The 16,928-nt window shown below is 42.6% G+C and overlaps 1 protein-coding gene across 2 annotated transcripts in view; it reads left to right on the top strand.

Annotated features, from left to right (window-relative positions):
- Window positions 1-803: 803 nt before the first annotated feature.
- PHYHIPL (phytanoyl-CoA 2-hydroxylase interacting protein like) overlaps window positions 804-16,928 on the top strand; it is a 55,044-nt gene continuing 38,919 nt past the window's right edge. The window contains exon 1 of one of the 2 annotated variants that reach the window (XM_039719652.1): window positions 804-1,065. The gene's annotated coding sequence lies outside the window, so the exon portion shown is untranslated. The remainder of the gene's footprint in view (window positions 1,066-16,928) is intronic. The other variant, XM_039719651.1, reaches the window with a different exon arrangement.

Consider the following 16,928-nt stretch of genomic DNA (forward strand, 5'->3'; position numbering starts at 1 on the left):
TATTTATAGCATAGGGAAAGGATTGGTTGAGATTTTATTTTCTAGTTTCAAAATAATTTTTCTCCTCACACTAGCAACTCACTTTTTCTCTTCTCAAACATTATTTTCTGCCTCAGTTATTTATCTCTGTGGTACCTTGGCATGGTCTTGAGAAATGTTAAACACTGGCCCATCTTAGTCTTTAGAAATAGTAGAGCATTAAAGAAAATTTTGTAGCATCAAGCTCTGAATGAGAATACTTATCACAGTAGCATCATACTGTCCGATTTCTCTCATACCAGCAAATTTCCACATTCCTACAAGAGACAGGGTATTAGGATAAGGACAGTAGTTGGTATACAGAAAGCCCAGCTTCTCTGGCCTATTTGACACTGGGCAATCATGGATTTCCTCCAGAGCTGTTGAGAGCACTGTGGACAAGCCTGTGTTTATACTCCTGCAGTACAATGTGAGCAGTGGCACAGAAATGCTGCTGGGCTCCTGCCAAAGGGCCACACAAAGGCAGCCAGATCATCTCCCTGCAATGCAAATGCGATGACAGTGGCAGCAGGGGAAGCCTGGCTGTGCAGCCACCTCCTCCTCCTCTCCCCTGCTCAGCCTCCCCAGTTCTGGTACTGGGAGGTCACCAGGAGCACTGGCTGCAAAGGGATTTTGGTAGGCACAGTGCCTTCAGAGCTCAAAGCTCATGCCCGTCTGACTTTGGGACAGGAACAGTAATATCCCAGGATCCTTACTGCCCCTTCCCTTCAGGTGTCTGGAGTCTGGCAAGTGGCCAGAGTGGGCAGGACCATTCCCTCGTGAGGCCCCAACACAACTTTCAACAAAACCTCTCTTCTCTGTGTCCAAATGAGGGGACTGGCCAAATGAGGAGCTGGGGGAGGAGCAGCAGCCGGGCAGTGCGGAGCCCTCCGTGACGGGAAGGGCCCACGGAGAAGTTGCCATCTCCAGCGTGAGTGAAGGCAGCTCCCCCAGCCAGGATCCCAGACCATCACCCTGTGCACGAGGTACAGCACTGCTGGGACAGAGGGACACTGCACAGGGGGAGGAGAGGGCACGAGAACAGAGGTGAGCAACTAGGAAAGGAAGGGGCTACAGAGAGCAGAGAAACTGGGATGGAGGGGCTTGGGAGAATCTGGTCCACTGCCTGAAGGGAAAATAAGATTCAGTGGGATGCTCAGATATGTAGAAACTAGGGAGTGGTGATGCTGTGGGGAGCAGAAGGAGAATTTACTGTACCATTAATGGCTTGATGCAATCCTGAGTATGCAGTGACTGGGGGAGTTAAGTGGGAATGACCCATTTTATGAAGACAACTACAACATGCGTTTTTCTTCAGATATGTACTTTGCTTACATTTTTTTGTCTGATTCTCATGTCTCCAGAATTTATCAACATACAATTGTATTTTCTATATTGTTGATATTCTCCCAAGCCATGAAGTCAGAAAACTCTCTAAAACCAATTTTCAAAATCAGAAATATCTCTTCCTGAAGTCAGCAAATAAGGGATTCACTGCATCCCATTCCATCAGGTTTCCTGTCTGTTCAAAAGAATATGGCTGTTTCCATTAAATGAATACTTTTCAAAATTTATTTTTTGGAAGAGGGGTGAACATGTATGTGATTTGGAAATAAGATGTAAGAGATGGTGCCCTCTTCAGAAGGGACAGTTAGACCTGTTCTTTGATATTTGTACAAAGCTCAAATATGGTTTGTTTTCTTGGACTTGAATGTCTTTGGATCATGGATGCTCAAGGATAAAGGTTTACTTGTTTGTTTGTTTGTTGCTTGTTTTCTGAGTGGAATATATATATTTATATATGTGAAAAATGCTCTGTTCTACAGGGAGGGATGTCAGACAACTATTTTAAGAAATAGGTGCTTTTACTCTGCAGCTGAAGTGCTTTTGCTTCAAGTTCCCTTAAAATTCTAAACCCCACCAGAGCAGTTGTTGACTATAAAACAAATAGTACTTGGCTTTATAAATTTTATAAATATAACCTTCCATTTTCATGTATCTCACATGGGTCAGCATGCTTGGATGTACTGATATTTTTTCCTTAATTTTAATTATTGTTGGAAAGTTAGTTATGTAAGTTAGTTATGGGTATTATGTATGTGTGTATGTATGTTAGTTATGGGTATTAAGTCCCAGCTGTCTTTATTCTGATACAAGATTATTTACTGCTTGATTAAGAAACTTTTCCAAAATAGCACTGTCTGTGTCATGGCAGAGCACTCCCTATACAAAATGCAGTTATACAGTATTTCCCCAGTGGAATTCCTCCCAGGACTTGTTTGGTGTTTGGAGGGCAGGCTGAGGACAGCTGGCCAGCACAGCCATGGCTGCAGCCTTATCTTGTCCTTATCAAACACACAAACCACACAGAAGCATCCACAGGACAGATCTCTACCCAGGGACTGGCTACAAGCCAGGCCTAACTCACCAGGGAGGATCTGCTCAAAAAGAGCTTTCTGAGCTGGAAGCAGCAGCCACGGGGATGGATCTCAGCTCCCTCTGAGCAAAGTGTGAGTGCACAAATTCCTGCTCTCCTTGGGGCACTGGGAATGCCACAGGGGAGAGCAAGTATGAGATTTATCCCTGAATTTCAGTGCTGTCCCACCAGTCTGGTGATGGCAGCATGAGGCTGCTCTTCCACCTCTTTGGTAAATACAAATGAGGCAGCAATGCAATACAAGCCTTGCTCTTCAACCACAGGAGAAGTGGTGGCTTTGCAGAGTGCTCAGGCTCCCCACTCCTCTGTCTTTTTAGGGAAGATCCAGACCCATCCCTGTGAGCTCTTCACTCCTCTGTGATGACCCCATGCTGGCAGGAAAAAATTATACCCACCTCTGCCTTAGTCTTTCTTGGCCACCTGCTGCTAAAATCAAACTGCTGATGTCTCACTTTCAGAGCAACATTTCAGGATCTTCATTTCCATTCAGAAGGTGCTATTTTGTACTTGGGTTTTGCTGTGAGGCAGTGTTGCTGTTTGATATTTCTCTACAGTTATAAATTTCAAGTTTTCAGGTTTGAGAGATAGGGTGGAGAAAGTATCTTCCCTTTTTGGGCCAATGACTGTGAATGTAAATAGCTGCATTAATGAGGCTTGTTGAAAGTGTTTTATTAGGAAATGTGAAAGCCATTAGCTTTTCAGTAAGAAAGTGTAAATGACCCTTCTTATATTTGTATGTGAAACTATAAAACTTAATTTCTTAGGCATACAAGAGCATTTTTGTCCATCATAGTACCCAAAGCACTTTAGTAAGGCATTTTTTCATTTTAGTTTGAAATGCACTGTCACTTAATACTGTCTTTTTTCCTACACCACCTTACATTCCCAAATCCTTTCATAACAGTCTATGCTTATGTCAATGTAAAAATAAATGCATGGGTGATGTTCTGTGGGTAGAATCTTCATTCTGTTGGCTGGTTGGAGAGTGAATAGGCATCATTAAAACTGAATGGAAATTTTTCTCTACCTGTGTAGCCAGTTGATTTTACAAGTGGTTTGGTTGGACAGTTTGTTACATAGTCTATATTTTGAATTGTCTACACCTCTGTTTGTTTTATTTGCATCTATAAATCAAGATTTTTGAGGCTTCACAGACAAAAATTCTTTAAAATCTCAGTGGGTTTGACTCTTCAGAATGATGATGTTTCAGTTGTTGATGTCAAGATAAGTTTTTATTATAGAGAACTTTCTTCTAAGGGAATGGGGCTGAGGGATTTATTCAGATTTAATAGTTGTGTAGGGATGACAAGAGTAGCAGTGGTGGACAGAGGTAGGGAGGGAAGGCTTTTGAAGAGGTGGAGAAAGGGTGGACACACTCCTCACAGAGAGAAATGTCATGGCAAAATGAAAACACAACATGACTAGAGGACAGACTCTTGACACCAGATTTTTTTTCTCTATTAAGAATTTAATGAATTGTTGTGTAAGAGTTGTAGAAAATCCACAAGAGGAAATCTCATGGTAAGAAATAGGTGTAGAAAAATACCCTAAAAAGGTCTAGTGCCATTTTTATCTGCAGTATCATTTTTGCTGTTTAACTCCAATAGTTACAAGTTCATGTGTGACAGAAACAATTTCCTCAGTCCTAAAATAATAATTTAAATGTCCTTCCTATTTATAACAGGAAAAAAAAAAGCTGGAAATAACTGCCTTTGTGGATGCACAAATACATAATACAGAATCCAAGTCACATAGTAACAAAAATAGTCACATGCACTGGACAACAGGCCTGTGTATTTTTCCTTAAGGCTTGCATCAGCTGAGAAAAAGTGTCATGTTGAGCATTACACTGTTTTTCTCCAGATAATTCAATGTGTGAATTATTTCATTATTATTTCACTGCTTCCCTGTACACCACATTTCAAGAAAGCAATTTTATGTGTACAGAATTTAGCCACACATGAAGGCCTGCTGAGATTTGTTGGGATTACACTTAAAATGCTGCCACAGATTCAGAGAATACTCAGCTTCTTCCTCCAAAAGACTAGTCACATCTTCGCATATGGGGAGATATTTATTGAGTGCAACGTTAACAGCTACCATATTGCTGTACTCCCACGTTGACACAAATGTTGGCAAAAGCTACTGTGCCAGCTGCCCACTTTACACACTCTAGTGGCACCTTTTCTCCTCCTCGAATCCATAAATTGCCATTATCATCCAATTAATGCTCAAACAGTGATATTTTTTTCTGCCCACATATTTCTTAGAACATAAAGATGGATACACAGCAGTCTGTACACCAGAACAAACCCAGCAGCTAAGACTTGTTTGTTGCCAGAAAACACCCTGGAGTCCTCTGTGGGAATATTATTATAGAGAGCCAAGGATTAGTGTAGAGATTGAGGAGATTAAACCTTAATTAAAATGAGCACTTGTCCACAGAACATACAGCAGACAGCTATTGTTTTCGTTGCAGTGGAGCAGGTCTTCCTGCAGCTGCCCAGGTCATCCCTCCCATCCTGCCCAAGGGGATGGGTTCCTGCAGTGGCTGTTGCAGGACACGTTGTTTAGGGCACTACAGAGACATGCAGCTACAGAAGGCTCCTCCAGGCATGGGGCAGCTTTGCAACAAGATAAGGTGACTTCCATAATCAGCATTTGTACCTAAACTGCACACAAGGTTTTTGCCCTTCTGTTCACGGACTGCTCCAGCCCGTGATGGTCTGTTCACTAATGAGACAAAGCACGGCAACTGTGTATCCCTCCTGAGTGCACAGAATTGGAGGTGATGATCATTTCTAATAAGTTTTCATCTTCAGTAGTATTTATTTCAGATCTAAGATAGTCTCTGCCTGCTTGCCTCTGAAATATGCTGCAAGGGTATATTCAAAACTTAAATTTACTCCTAAGGATGTTGACACAATTTTCTAATGGAGTTATATTTCTCACATTTAAAAACCAAACAAATCAACCTAATTTGGAGCATACCATTTCTGTGATTGCATAGTAATTTTTCCCTGTTCCTAAGGGATTTTATGTTCCTCAGACTTGTGTTGAATAGGAAGCAGGTAAAGGTCATACTGTGGTTTACTAATCATCGAAATGTGAGGAAAAAAGCTTCAGCTTTTTATGTGCATCCTTTCAGAACTTAATGGTCATTTCAAATACTTTGAAATAGAAGCACAGAATACAAAAATACATCTAAATCATGTACCAGCATCTTTCCAAAATACCATTCTTATGTGGAGTGGGGTATAGTGTCCAGACGGGTTCTTCAGGAGTGTCACTCTTTGAATGCTTTCAGAACTCCTGATGTTGTAATCTACTGTTATCTAGTGTTTTATTACTCTCCATAGGACATTTACTGGAGAGATGAAACCTGAGTAGGGCACAATTAATCCTTTCAGCAGCTCCCATTGGGTACTCATGGCTGTGTGGAACTATTTACTCCTAAGTGGAGCCCTGGAGGATCTCTGTGTTGTGATGGTGTTTGCCAACATTCCCTTCTGACCTAATCTGTGTTTTGGTGTCATGTTATTTTAGGGACATATTTGTTAGCTTAGAAGCAATGTCTAGAAATAGACATCAACATGTACATCTCTTAAAGCAGAAAGGCTTCCGCTGCTCAGACTCTCTCACAACTTCATTCCTAGAATTTATTCTGAGTTTGCTGCACATTCATCCAGATAATCACCAAATTATTTGTTTATAGCTTCAGGGCATATTATTTTTTAATTACCTGAGATGTTGTCATAACAGGTAAAAAGTAGCAGTTGTTGTTATTATTATTATTATCATCATCATTGTTGAAATACAGTGCCATCAAATTCCAGATCTATTTTTAGAATGTTTTCCTGTGAAAATCCTTTTTTGCTTATCCACTGAGTGTATTTGAGCTGAATCTCCCTGTTTCATCTCTTGTGTTGGAGTCAGTGAACTTCCTTTGTGCTGTCACTCTGGGAAGAAAGAACATAATCTCTGTTTTAGGTGACTTCATAAGAGATTCATCCTTATGGTTTTCTTTACCCTCTACTACTTGGAAAATATTTAGGTGTTATATATAAATAAAGAATAATTATATTGTGTATGCTATGGTATTAGATGAATTGATTAAAAAAGGAACTTGGCAAAAGAGGGTTGAGAGGAGGCGTAGGACTATGACATCAGTCCAAAAGGAAAAGCAAAATCTGTGGAGAACCAGACAAAAAATCTTACTTCAGAATTCTAGCAAGCAATATTACTGACTTTTATAATAGTGTATGCCAGGGCATGTACATAGGGGCATTAGAAAGCTCAGCTATCTGGTGACCACCAAATGACACTGGTCTGCAGCCACTGCCTCCAACACAAACAGCTCAGCTCCATCTGAGGAGCCCTCCTGGAGGCAATCAATCACATACAGAACACAGCAGTTATAAATAAGTCTGCAGTTGATATACATTCAGTGGTTTTTGCAACTAAGCTGTATTTGTGTCCAAAACAAATATTTGGATGACTGAATGCCTCCCTCCTAGGAGTGGAGGAAAAAAGAGTGCACGTTGTCAGCACAGGTCAAGAAATAAGTGAAAGTCAAGAGTTGTGTGCCTGGTTGCATTTTGTCTTCTGAATCAAAGCATTGCCACCCTGCACAACCTTTTGAGAGCTGTTGGTGCCTTAGGCTTAGGTACCTAATGTCACAGTGAATGAAGAGAGCCAGACTGCCAACTTACTGCTTAGGATGCAAAACAACACAGCAACTGGAAGGAGGAGGAGCACTGGAAGAACCTTATGAAAATTGCAGAGATATTTTATAGAACATTTTTAACAGAAAATATAGATTTGAGCAAAAAGTTAGCTTCTTGAAATTCCCCTGGCTCCGTGTTTCTGTGTGATGAGAGCAAAATAGTTTTTAAACATTGGGGGTTTTGGCTTTGGTTTTGTTTTTGCTATCACTGTCTGCCTTACAAAGAACACTTCTTTTAGAAATTCCAGATAAGCATAATACACTATGATTTAGTTACCAGATCTCTAGGACTATCTTGAGGAGTCTGTCTAAGGAATTATGAACTTGGACACCAGTGTAGCACCTGTGGGAGACAGGGGCAGATTCACTTGGTGGGCACAAGCAAGCAGGAGACCTGCAGCACTGGTGTGTGCAGCAACAGCAGAGAGCAGGAGGGACAGAGCTCATGGGGCTCGTGCCATCAGCCACAGTGCTCACAGGACTGCTCTCATTTACTGCTCTCATTCAGTAACAAACACAGGAAACTCTCCTTTTCTAAACTGACTGCATCTAGAGATTATCAATGGGTCATTGCTCCATTTCCACCATGAAACAAGGACATGCAATAGGTTTTCCCCTCCTTACTGGGGTTTCTCTCTCCTTACTCCCTCTCTTCTTGGACATTCTCTCTACCAGAGCCATTCTGCAGGGTATAGGATAAGATGGCTGCATCTAGGGCATTTGGATTTGTTATGTCTGTGTTTTTTCATTGTAAAGTCAATGTTAGGAGCTTTAACAATTTTTTCCTAGAGTTCAATGTTCTTCTTACTGCCGAGAAAATTTACATCAACCAAGATTGTGCATTTTAGGGAAAAACGCAAACAAGAAAGAAAAAATGAAAAGTTTTTGATAAAATATGCATGTTTAGGCTGTGTTTTCTATTTGAGAGGCTGATCAGGTCCAACAGGAAAAACATTTTAATATTAAATAATTTCAGAATTACAGCTTTTAGAATAAGACAAAAACCTCTCTGGATAAGGCCTTTTGTTTATACCTAGTGCATAAACAGGGAAGAGGTGAAATTTCATTAGTTGCCTCTGTCTTTTAGGAATCCAGTCTTTACCAATGCATTATTCCAAATCCTTCACTGAATAATCTGCATAATGATTGCACTGTCTATGAGTCTCATCACCAGCATATTTGTTCATTAGAACGTATATGAAGGACAAACAGAGCTAAACTGAATTCATTAAAAACTTTGAGCAAATGCTGGTGGAGGGTTTTTTCAGTATTTTCTCAGCTCTCTTAAGAACTCATACAACTCTCATCTAAAAGCAATAAAACACTTCCATCTCCTACAGAGTTCTGTAAATCTGTGAGCCCTCAATACCTCATGCTCAGAAGACAGGGCAGACCCTCTCCTGATCGTGACCTTTTTTCCATAGACATGAAATTTCTCACATTACTGCAAACAGCCTCCACCCGTGAACATTGTTCATCTCTTTGGTATTTTCAGGTCTTGCATGTGTTGGCTCTTTGCCACTGTATCTGAGCACAGTGTTCTCAAAGCTTGCAGTATGACACATGATACAGCAAAGAAAGATAAAGAAAGGAACAGAGCAGACAGTAATCGATAGGAATGAGAAGGACAAAAGGGCCTCTCAGCGTTTCCACCCATTCTGCTACTTTTACTTTTTTTCCATTCTCTTTATCTTGTTTTGTTTTTTTACATTTCTCACTCTCTGGCACCAAGATTTTAAACATTTTAAGCCAGTCCCTCTGTCTTTACTACAAGCATAAGTTATGAGGGATGAGCAAAAGGAGCTACAAGCAACACAGAGCAGGAGCTGCACATGAGGAGACTGAATGGAATATCATGGCTCTAAACCATAAATCTGCATGCAAAAAGTCTCAAAATGTGTGTTTCACCATGAGGTAGCTGGTTAAGAAGAGCAACGTGTTTTTCTCCAACCTAAACCTGTCGTAGGAACAACCCAATCACAATCTCTAAGATCTAGAGATTTTGGAACTTTTTGTTCAGTTTTGTTTAGTTTCTACTTAGATTAAAATTGACTTGTTTAGTTGCCTCCCATATTATTCACCAAACATCTGATCAGCTAAGTACCACATGGTGGGTTAGCACACAAGATTCTGTGGTGAGGTGCAGCTCTTATTTAAGTTTCTTGTATATATGAGGGTGAACTTTGTTTCTGTTGGCTTTTTATTAGCTTGGAATGGTCAGAAAAGATTTTCAGGAAGTTAAGCTCCAGATCCACTGCTGTTTTGATGTTCAAATTCTGCACTTCATATGTTTTCTTTCTCAGTCCTTACGTAAGAAGATTACACAAGAGAAGACTGTAATCTCCAAAATCATTTACCATATTAAACAGTAGCTACCACCAGTGGATCTTTATCAGCAGCCTGGAGCAGAAAGGAGACACGTGGCTGTACATATGGAAACTGGTCATTTACAGTACTCATCAATGTGTGCTGCCAGTCGTGGGCAGATGTCATCAACAGTCATTACACAGCTCTGAAAATAGAACCAAACTTGACCTGGACAGGTCCTCAAACAATTGATAAACTGCCTCTGAACAATGGAAATATGTGGAGTCCACTCTCTCCAGCAGCCTCTCGCTGCTCAGTGATCCTGCAGACCCAGTGCTATGGCAGCTTGGGGGGGGACACTCAGTTGGGACATGCATGGCAAGAAGATGTATCCTCACTCCTCAGAGTTAGAGTTTCTCTATATGTCCCTGGTCAGGGACAAGAGAGGAGCATCTCTACCGTGTCCTGTCTGGTGTCTGGAAATGGCAAATATTATTTGCCCATTGCGGTTTTTCCTTTTTTTCTTTTCCCTGAGAACAACTGGTAAGCTTAGTGAGTAGGAGAAAGCACTTTGGGCGGAAAAAAAAGGGCAAAGTGATTTTAAGAGTGGGGATAGAGATAGTTCTGTGCAGGAGCTGGACTTGATGGTCCTCGTGGGTCCCTGCCAGCTCAGCATTTGCTGTGACTCTGTGAGAGCACCTCTGCCCTGTGTTTACTTCTTTGTCTGTCCCAGGCACTGTGCTGTGCCCTAGGAAGGGAAGGAACAGCATCAGGATGCAGAGGGGTTCCTGTGCTTCCACCTTGCCCACTTTCCCAGACTGTGTGAACTCTGCATGGAGAGCTGGTGCCATGGCTCTTGCAGCACTCCCTCAATTGCTGTGTTGTGTGGAAAGTGACAGCCTGCCATGGTCTCACATTCACACACTTTCCTAAATCTGGCTTCCTCTGCTTAGCTCCCACGACGGGATAAAGAGCATGGGGGGAGTTCCTTCCCCCTCCCTTCCCTGCCCTCACCCAAGGCTTGAGAGGAACACTGGCTTCTCATTTCTTTGAGAAGTGCTGGCGAGCACAGGCTGTTACAGTGCACACACACAGTCCTTGGCATCAGAAGTGGTCAGCTGCTCCCGTGCTCCTCTTTGCTTGCTGGCATGTGGCAGAGGGCACGAGAGAGAGGAAAGCAGTGCTACACTTCTGAAATGAGCTCTAGCAAGTGTGCCTGCAGCTCCAGCCAGCCTGCCAGGGCTTGTCTGCTTGTTAGTTAGCAGGTAGAACATTACAAGTGACTTGCACTTAGTTGCTCCCCTGTGCCAGCCCCTCTGATCTCCAGCAGGACTGGAAGACATGATTTAAGGCACTAAGAAATGTGTTCCTTAGCCTTTGTGGAAGTGCACAGCCAGTGTTTGTGTGGTAATGCTATCTTTGAAACACAAAAGTGCTTTGTAAAGGCTACCAGTACTGCTGCATGTAATAACAACAGAAAGTAATTTTTAAGATGTCTCTGCCAGAATGAAAATCTGATTGTCAGAAATAGCCACCAGCCCTCCCCCAATAAAGCAGGAGGAACATATCTTTGCTTCTCCTTTACAGTCTCTAGAAGAGACTGTAAGGCGTGTGCAGAGGGGCTTTTATGTTTGTCTATGTCCCAAAACAAAGAGGACACCACAGCAATAATATTTTGGTGATAGAAATGACTGAATCAAACTTTGTTATGAGTTATACAGCAGAACATGTTATGCTGTATCTGTGCAGAAAGTGATCTCTTTATTTAGCAGAAGCTGCAGCCACAAATTTTTCTGACTATGGGTTTTGTTTTTATGCTTTTCCAAGCGTTTTTCCTTTTGATTGTTTTTGAAGTTGTGACATGAGATCAGGAAAGCTTAAGAGCTTAAGTGACTTCTTAGAGTACCATCATTTCAAGATGAATAAGCATTCATGAAGACGGCCTGTGGGAAGTGAATTGATGTAGTATTTGAATGCCCTGACTTTATAATTCGTACAAAACTCTCTCTGCAGGAGTGTGCCCAGTGCTGAAAACTTTGCCTTAGGGTTCAGCTGGATCAAGCAGTAATAAGACTCCATCAGTAGTTGAGGGGGAGGAAGAGGGGAAAACAACTTTAAAGCAGTGAAAGAAGATACCCATGATCATTGTTGTAGCAAAGCCTTTGCTCCCACAGTCTGTGGAAGCAGCACATAATAGGCTGGAGAACTGACCCTGCTCTCACTGCCTGCCTTGCAGCTGCATGTGGTATTGCAACCTCGGTTTGGGAGCAGCTGGCTCAAGCAAAGGCAGCTAGCTGCTCTGCTCAGCTGTGTGTTGAGATGAGCTGTTTTCTGTTGAGGTCAGTGGGAGTTTGACAGTATAAGGAGTTCAGACCACCATCCCTCAAGAGGGTGGAGGAATCCAAAATGAGAAAATATGGATAAGACATGTTCTCTCTAAAGCTAGTTGCATGATCTGTTTCAGTCTGGAAAGTGCTTTTGCCAGCAAGATACAGGAAGGAGAATTCCAGGATTAATTCCAGGATGAATTCATCATTTGCATAACGTTTGCATTTAGACAGTCCTGTCAGGCAGTCATTTTAATGAGTGCTCAGACCCCCAAAGTGACTGCAGTCTAACCCCACTGCTTGTTCCTGTTTCTTTATCAGCACTCCTGCTAACTCCCAGTATTTGCCTTCTGCAGCCAAACAGCCACATTTGGGAATGAACATCTTTGTCCAGACTGACTGTGAGTTCATAATGCTTCCTGACAGCAACTGTTCCCAAAGGGCTGCATGGCACCATTTCAGCTGCAGAATCACTGCACCAAACCAGAGACAAGACCCAGAGAGCTTGGGTCTCTCCACCTTAGCCATCATGATTGCTGCACACTTTTTAATCATTTTCTACAAGTGTTAATTGTAAAGGTAATTTTGAACTCTCTGGGGAGAGGAGTGGGGGGACCAGCCTCTGCTTTGACAGCTGGGCTTCCCAATTTTTATCTTATTTGTCACTGAGCATCCCTCATGCCTCCTAAGCATGGGAGGAGGCCCTGAAGACATTGTGGAGTACTTTTCTGTCTTTTGTCTCTGAATTATTTGCTGCCACGTTTTTGTCAGACATCACTGCTCCTGTGCTAGGAGTGGACAGGTTTGTTTGCAGTTCAGGTAGAGGCCAGTCATGTGCATTTTCAGTGTTGTGATAGCTGTGTAATTAACTCCTGAGGGCATAAGACTTAGTGGCCAGTTTATAGATAGCCTATGGATCTGATAGCTGCTAATCTCATTCCTTGAATTTAGCTTGATTTATACCTAATTTGTTTCCCCTAGTTTATAGTGATATATTACTCAACTTCAAAAAAGAACAAAAAAAAGTGGTAATGGAGCTTTTTTTTCTCAGGCCTCAAACTGTCTGCAGAGAATGGAGGATTTGGCACTCATTTCTATTGCACTATTTGAGAAATTAAAATAGTCATTGGTTAGTGATAAAATATTTCCATTTTCAATCTCTCCTTAGGCTGACTCTGTGTCATATCTTTCTTTTTTGAATAGCTTTGCCTGATAAATTTTATGAATGAAAACACATATGTAGTAATATGTTTCTAGAGATTTTAATATACGTGAACATTTGTCTCTCCTCCAAAAACCCACACAGAGTTCAGTACTGCCTTAATACCAGGTCTAATTCATTCCTGGCAGAGCAGTTTGGTGGTACACAGAAATTAAGGGGGAAGGTTGTCCTTAGTTTTTGTGAACTGTAGCTATATCGCTGTAGGGGTGTGTATAATTAAGGGGTGTGCAACCTCTAAATTAATTTGATGGAGCTATGGCATTAAAATATGTTTTAAAATGTAATGACTGTTTTAAAAATGTAAGAAATTAAATTGCGGTAGTCTAGCTATTGCCCACACAAAAGAGTAGGGCTGATCTAGATTGGTATTTAAGTACAAAACTGTATAGCTCCACCTCATACCCTTACTTCTGTTGCTGTGCTCGATATGGTGTTGGAAAACTTCGCCGTCACTTATGTGTGCAAAGTGATACTTCCACAGCATGACAGGCAATACGTTATAAGATTGATAAAATCCACAGACAACTTTCTTGTCAACTGGCAGCTACTGTAAGTCGCTTGTTAAGGACCAGAGACCAGAAAATTCACGCAGTGGGTTGACCCAGGCTGGGTACCAGGTGCCCACCAAAGCTGCTCTGTCACTGCCCTTCTCAGCTGGGTAAGGGAGAGAAAATGTAACGAAAGGCTTGTGTGTCAAAACAGGGCAGGGAGAGATCACTCAGCAATTGCTGTCATGGGCAAAATGCACTCAGCTAGGGGAAATTAGCTTAGTATATTACCAATCAAATCAGAGTAGGATAATGGAAAATAAAACTAAATGTTAAAACACCTTCCCCCCACCTCTCCTTTCTTGCCCATCTTCACTCCTGATTTTCTCTCTCTATCTCCTCCCAACCAGTGGGGGCATGGGGAATTTGGGGTTTGGTCAGTCCATCAGGCATTTTCTCTGCTGCCCCTTCCTTCTCAAGGACGGACTGCTCACACTCTTCCCTTGCTCCAGCATGGGGCCTGTCCCATGGAAGGCAGTTCCTCTAGAACTTATCCAACAGAGTCCTTCCCACAAGCTGCTGCAGAATCTCAGCTCCAGAGCTTGGAGCACCTCCTCCCGCTCCTTTTCCACTGACCTTGGTGTCTGCTATGTTGTTTCTCTCACATATTTTCATTCCTCTCTTCTGATTGCTCTTGCACAGAGTCTTCTCCCTCTCCTTACATCTGCGCTGCCTCCAGTGTGGATGGGGCCAGCAGTGGGTCTGCCTTGGAGCTGGCTGGCATGGGCTCTATCAGACTGGGGGGAAACTCCAGCAGCTTCTCCCTGTAGCAAGCAAAACTTTGTCACACAAACAAAGTAAAATTTAATTTCATTAATTAAAATCAACTGTTCAACACGGAAAGCAGTTTATTTTGCTACTTTCTACCTCATTTTCCCTCCTCATCCCAGAAATAACCAGGGGGATGTCATGTGATCAACCCCAAAAATATACTGTCGATGGCTAAATTGAATTTATGTGGAGATACATTAATCAGAAGCTGACTCTTAGATAGATGGGAGTAGGTGAGGTTAGACTTAAAATGGATCAAATAAGAACAGAGATAATCAAGAATAAAAATACTGATATTAAAAAGAAAAATTAGATAAATAACCCTAGTAAATTTGGTTTTAAAAACTAATGTAAGATATCAGGTTAGCAGTTAACATGGAAGAAACAGAGGAAATTAGGGAAAAAAGAATTTACAAATGATGAGCATTTGATGTGCGTTCAGCAGGTCTCAGATAAGCAGTGCTCGGACAAGTCTGAGCACAGACCCACATTCCATCACACAGGAGCCACTATCAGACCTCTGTCATCAGGCAGCAGCTGTGTCTGGATAAATGAACACTTGTTCTGCTTCGCAGGCAGCCCTGTCCCTACCAGCATGTGGAGATTAAGCCCCCTGAACCTTAGAGAAGGAGCTGAGGAGCTTGTGTTAGCCCTGGAGAGAGAGTTTTGCCAAATTTGTTTGCTATTCTCATTTCTCACTCCAGAATATAGTTCAGGTGATCAAAGATGGTTCTTGCAAACATACATAAGAACAATTTAGAGGGCATTCACAAAGACTAAATTTAGCCTCAAAAGGTTTTTCTCCCTCTGCTTCTCCCTTCAAAAGGAAGCATTTCCTCTGGAGCAACTCTGAGCACCTACGATGAACTCCCTTTGAGACACAGAGGAGGATTTTTCTACTCTCCACTGACTGCAGAAAGATCCTAAGGCAAATAAACTCCTTGGGCTAAAGATGGCCTTTGCAGTTATCCTCCTGTGCAGCCTGGTTTAAGAAGCAGGAGCAGTGAATCAGTCACTAACAGATTTTGAGTCAGTTCTAGGATTTTCAAGGCTCACAGAATGCCACAACTCCTCCACTGACTTTAAACACTCCAGGGCACTGCGTATGTACAACAACTGGAAATCTGTAAGGATTGCTACACCACCAATAAATAACATACTGCAGGGCTGACATATATTCAGAACACAAGTAACAGCAGTAGGACATAATTCAGAGCAGAACATGGTTTAATTAAAATGCTTGTGGATGTTGTTAAAGAAACAGTGCTACAGAAAAATGCTCATTTTATTGTTTATTTCTTTGCTCTACTTTCTTTATCTAATCTATCTGTATATGCATTCTAAGTGGGCATGCATTCCTACCAGAGCAAGCCCATGGTAAACACAGTTCTTCATTGCTGTTTTAAAAGTGAAATTATTTCTTGTGAAATTTTGTGACATTTTAATTGTGGATCACCTATTGCATTGGGTCTGTGTAGCAAGGTTCTGGTAGCAGGGAGGGGACAGGGAGCAGCTGCTGGAAGCTTCCCCCATGTCCAACAGAGCCAAAGTCAGCCAACTCCAAGACAGACCCACTACTGGCCAAGGCCAGGCCAATCAGAAATTGCAGTAATGCGTCTGTGATAACATATTTAAGAAGGGAAAAGAATGTTATTGTGCAGAAATAATTGCAGACAGGGAAGGGAGGACTGAGAATATGTGAAAGGAACACTCTGCAGACACCAAGGTCAGTGCAGGAGGAGGGGCAGGGGGTGCTCCAGGTGCCAGAGCAGATTCGCCTACAGCTCGTGCTGCAGACCATGGCAAGGCAGATTGTCCCCCAGCAGCCCATGAAAATCCCCAGGGAAGTAGAGACCAGCCTGCAGCCCATGGAGCCCCATGCCAGAGCACTGGGATGCCCTAAAGAACACTGTGAACCTGCAGCAAGCCCACGCTGGAGCAGGTTCTTGGGAGGGACTTGCAGACCTGTGAAGAGAGGAGCCCACGCTGGAGCAGGTTTGTTGGCAGGGATTGTGACCCCGTGGGGGACCATGCTGGAGCAGATTGTTCCTGAGGGACTGCATGGGAAGGTACCCACTCTGGAGCAGTTCATGGAGAACTGTAGCCGTGGGAAGGACTCACACTGGAGAAGTCTGTGGAGAAGTCTGTGTGTCCTGTGACAGGGACCCTGTGCTGGAGCAGGGGAAGGATTTTTCTCCCTGAGCAGCAGCAGAAGCAATCTGTGATGAACTGCCCATAAGCCCTGTTCCTGATCTCCCTACAGCACTTGTAGGTGTGGGTTGGGGTGGAGGTACAGCCCAAAAAGGAGGGAAGGGTGGGGTGGGGGAAGGTGCTTTTAAGATTTGTTTTACTTCTCATTATCTCAATCTGATTTTGGTTGGTAGCAAATTCAATTAATTTCTATTAGTCAATTCCATTTTGCCTGTGACAGTCACTGCTGAGTGATCTCTCCCTGCCCTTATATCGAGCCACAAGCTTTTCTGCATATTTTCTGTCCCCTGTCCAGCTGAGGAGGGCAGTGACAGAGCAGCTTTGGTGGGCACCTGGCATCCAGCCTGGGTCAGTGCAAAAT

The sequence above is a fragment of the Passer montanus genome, unplaced genomic scaffold, assembly GCF_014805655.1.
Source record: "Passer montanus isolate IOZ18808 unplaced genomic scaffold, ASM1480565v1 scaffold42, whole genome shotgun sequence".
NCBI lineage: Eukaryota > Metazoa > Chordata > Aves > Passeriformes > Passeridae > Passer > Passer montanus.